Genomic DNA, 5098 nt, shown 5'->3' on the forward strand with positions numbered 1-5098 from the left:
ACCCATGCAGTTCTGGTGTTGATCATGTTTTGCTCTAGGGAGAGGTTTAGTCAACGGATCTGCCACATTCAGGTCCGTATGTACTTTACAATTTTCTATGTCTTCATTTTGAACACTTTCACGAATGGAGTTAAAGCGCCGCTTGATATGCCTGGTCTTCCTGTGAAACCTGGGCTCCTTGGCAAGGGCAATAGCTCCAGTGTTGTCACAGAAGAGAGTCATCGGGCCCGACGCATTGGGTATGACTCCTAGGTCGGTAATGAACTCCTTCACCCAGACTGCTTCTTGTGCTGCCTCCGAGGCTGCCATGTACTCCGCTTCACATGTAGATCCCGCCACAACGCTTTGCTTGCAGCTGCACCAGCTTGCTGCCCCACCATTCAAAATATACACGTATCCGGTTTGTGACTTAGAGTCGTCCAGATCTGTGTCGAAGCTAGCATCGACGTAACCCTTTATGACGAGCTCTTCGTCACCTCCATAAACGAGAAACATATCCTTAGTCCTTTTCAGGTACTTCAGGATATTCTTGACCGCTGTCCAGTGTTCCATGCCGGGATTACTTTGGTACCTACCTACCAAACTTACGGCAAGGTTTACATCAGGTCTGGTACACAGCATAGCATACATGATAGACCCTATGGCCGAGGCATAGGGGACGACACTCATATTTTCTCTATCTTCTGCCGTGGTTGGGCATTGAGCCGTGCTCAATCTCGTACCTTGCAATACAGGCAAGAACCTCTTCTTTGACTGATCCATTTTGAACTTCTTCAATATCTTGTCAAGGTACGTACTCTGTGAAAGACCAATGAGGCGTCTCGATCTATCTCTATAGATCTTGATGCCTAATATATAAGCAGCTTCTCCAAGATCCTTCATTGAAAAACACTTGTTCAAGTAGGCCTTTATGCTTTCCAAGAATTCTATATCATTTCCCATCAACAGTATGTCATCCACATACAATATGAGAAATGTTATAGAGCTCCCACTCACTTTCTTGTAAATGCAGGCTTCTCCATAAGTCTGCGTAAACCCAAACGCTTTGATCATCTCATCAGAATGAATGTTCCAACTCCGAGATGCTTGCACCAGCCCACAAATCGAGCGTTGGAGCTTGCACACCTTGTCAGCATTCTTAGGATCGACAAAACCTTCCGGCTGCATCATATACAATTCTTCCTTAAGGAAACCATTAAGGAATGTCGTTTTGACGTCCATTTTCCATATCTCATAATCATAGAATGCGGCAATTGCTAACATGATTCGGACGGGCTTCAGCTTCGCTACGGGTGAGAAAGTCTCATCGTAGTCAACCCCTTGAACTTGTCGATAACCCTTAGCGACAAGCCGAGCTTTATATATGGTTACGTTACCATCCGCGACTATCTTCTTCTTAAAGATCCATTTATTTTCTATGGCTCGCCGATCATTGGGCAAGTCAGTCAAAGTCCATACTTCGTTTTCATACATGGATCCTATCTCGGATTTCATGGATTCCAGCCATTTGTCGAAATCCGGGCCCGCCATCGCTTCTTCATAGTTCGAAGGTTCACCGTTGTCTAACAGCATGATTTCCAAGACAGGGTTGCCGTACCACTCTGGTGCAGAACGTGTCCTTGTGGACCTACGAAGTTCAGTAGCAACTTGATCCGGAGTTTCATGATCATCATCATTAACTTCCTCTCTAGTCGGTGCAGGCACCTCAGGAACATTTTCTTGAGGTGCGTCACTTACTGGTTCAAGAGGTAATACTTCATCAAGTTCTACTTTCCTCCCACTTATTTATTTCGAGAGAAACTCTTTCTCTAGAAAGGACCCATTCTTGGCAACAAAGATCTTGCCTTCGGATCTGAGGTAGAAGGTATACCCAATAGTTTCTTTAGGGTATCCTATGAAGACGCATTTTTCCGATTTGGGTTCGAGCTTTTCAGGTTGAAGTTTCTTGACATAAGCTTCACATCCCCAAACTTTTAGAAACGACAGCTTAGATTTCTTCCCAAACCATAATTCATACGGTGTCATCTCAACGGATTTCGACGGAGCCCTATTTAAAGTGAATGCAGCAGTCTCTAAAGCATAGCCCCAAAATGACAGCGGTAGATCGGTAAGAGACATCATAGATCGCACCATATCCAATAGAGTGCGATTACGACGTTCTGACACACCATTACGCTGAGGTGTTCCAGGCGGCGTGAGTTGTGAAACCATTCCACATTTCCTTAAGTGTGTGCCAAATTTGTGACTCAAGTATTCTCCCCCACGATCTGATCGCAAGAACTTGATTTTCCTCTCATGTTGATTCTCAACCTCACTCTGAAATTCCTTGAACTTTTCAAAGGTCTCAGACTTGTGTTTCATTAAGTAGACGTACCCATATCTACTCAAGTCATCAGTGAGGGTGAGAACATAACGATAGCCACCGCGAGCCTCAACACTCGTTGGACCGCACACATCAGTATGTATGATTTCCAATAAGTTGGTTGCTCGCTCCATTGTTCCTGAGAACGGAGTCTTGGTCATTTTACCCATGAGGCGTGGTTCGCACGTGTCAAATGATTCGTAATCAAGAGACTCCAAAAGTCCATCTGCATGGAGCTTCTTCATGCGTTTGACACCTATGTGACCAAGGCGGTAGTGCCACAAGTATGTGGGACTATCATTATCAACCTTACATCTTTTGGTATTCACACTATGAATATGTGTAACATTACGCTCGAGATTCATTAAGAATAAACCATTCACCAACGGAGCCTGACCATAAAACATATCTCTCATATAAATAGAACAACCATTATTCTCGGATTTAAATGAGTAGCCATCTCGAATTAAACGAGATCCTGATACAATGTTCATGCTCAAAGCTGGCACTAAATAACAATTATTGAGGTTTAAAACTAATCCCGTAGGTAAATGTAGAAGCAGCATGCCGACGGCGATCACATCGACCTTGGAACCATTCCCGACGCGCATCGTCACCTCGTCCTTCGCCAGTCTCCGTTTATTCCGCAGCTCCTGCTTTGAGTTACAAATGTGAGCAATCGCACCGGTATCAAATACCCAGGAGCTACTACGAGTACTGGTAAGGTACACATCAATTACATGTATATCACATATACCTTTAGTGTTGCCGGCCTTCTTGTCCGCTAAGTATTTGGGGCAGTTCCGCTTCCAGTGACCACTTCCCTTGCAATAAAAACACTCAGTCTCGGGCTTGGGTCCATTCTTTGGCTTCTTCCCGGCAGCTTGCTTACCGGGTGCGGCAACTTCCTTGCCGTCCTTCTTGAAGTTCTTCTTACCCTTGCCTTTCTTGAACTTAGTGGTTTTATTCACCATCAACACTTGATGTTCCTTTTTGATTTCCACCTCTGCTGATTTCAGCATTGAATATACCTCAGGAATGGTCTTTTCCATCCCCTGCATATTGAAGTTCATCACAAAGCTCTTGTAGCTCGGTGGAAGCGACTGAAGGATTCTGTCAATGACTGCGTCATCCGGGAGATTAACTCCCACCTGAGTCAAGCGGTTATGCAACCCAGACATTTTGAGTATGTGCTCACTGACAGAACTATTTTCCTCCATCTTACAGTTGAAGAACTTGTCGGAGACTTCATACCTCTCGATCCGGGCATGAGCTTGGAAAACCATTTTCAGCTCTTCGAACATCTCATATGCTCTGTGTCTCTCAAAACGCTTTTGGAGCCCCAGTTCTAAGCTGTAAAGCATGCCGCACTGAACGAGGGAGTAATCATCAGCATGTGACTGCCAAGCATTCATAACATCTTGGTTCTCTGGGATAGGTGCATCACCTAGCAGTGCTTCTAGGACATAATCTTTCTTGGCAGCTATGAGGATGATCCTTAGGTTCCGGATCCAGTCCGTATGGTTGCTGCCATCATCTTTCAGCTTGGTTTTCTCTAGGAATGCGTTGAAGTTGAGGACAACGTGGGCCATTTGATCTACAAGACATATTGTAAATATTTTAGACTAAGTTCATGATAATTAAGTTCATCTAATCAAATTACTCAATGAACTCCCACTCAGATAGACATCCCTCTAGTCATCTAAGTGAAACATGATCCGAGTCAACTAGTCCGTGTCCGATCATCACGTGAGACGGACTAGTCAACATCGGTGAACATCTTCATGTTGATTGTATCTTCTATACGACTCACGTTCGACCTTTCGGTCTTCTGTGTTTCGAGGCCATGTCTGTACATGCTAGACTCGTCAAGTCAACCTAAGTGTATTGCGTGTGTAATTCTGGCTTACACCCGTTGTATTCGAACGTTAGAATCTATCACACCCGATCATCACGTGGTGCTTCGAAACAACGAACCTTCGCAACGGTGCACAGTTAGGGGGAACACTTTCTTGAAATTATTACGAGGGATCATCTTATTTAAGCTACCGTCATTCTAAGCAAATAAGATGTAAAACATGATAAACATCACATGCAATCAAATAGTGACATGATATGGCCAATATCATTTGCTCCTTTTGATCTCCATCTTCGGGGCTCCATGATCATCGTTGTCACCGGCATGACACCATGATCTCCATCATCATGATCTCCATCATCGTGTCTTCTTGAAGTTGTCTCGTCATCTATTACTTCTACTATTATGGCTAACACTTTAGCAATAAAGTAAAGTAATTACATGACGTTTATGTTGACACGCAGGTCATAAATAAATAAAGACAACTCCTATGGCTCTGGCCGGTTGTCATACTCATCGACATGCAAGTCGTGATTCCTATTACAAGAACATGATCATCTCATACATCACATATATCATTCATCACATCCTTTGGCCATATCACATCACAAAACACTTGCTGCAAAAACAAGTTAGACGTCCTCTAATTGTTGTTGCAAGTTTTTACGTGGCTGCTATAGGTTTCTAGCAAGAACGTTTCTTACCTACGCCAAAACTCTACGTGAATTGCCAATTTCTATTTACCCTTCATAAGGACCCTGTTCATCGAATCCGATCCGACTAAAGTGGGAGAGACAGACACCCGCCAGCCACCTTATGCAACTAGTGCATGTCAGTCGGTGGAACCAGTCTCACGTAAGCGTACGTGTAAGGTTGGT

This window comes from Triticum aestivum, chromosome 1A, assembly GCF_018294505.1.
Source record: "Triticum aestivum cultivar Chinese Spring chromosome 1A, IWGSC CS RefSeq v2.1, whole genome shotgun sequence".
In the NCBI taxonomy this organism is placed as follows: Eukaryota; Viridiplantae; Streptophyta; class Magnoliopsida; order Poales; family Poaceae; genus Triticum; species Triticum aestivum.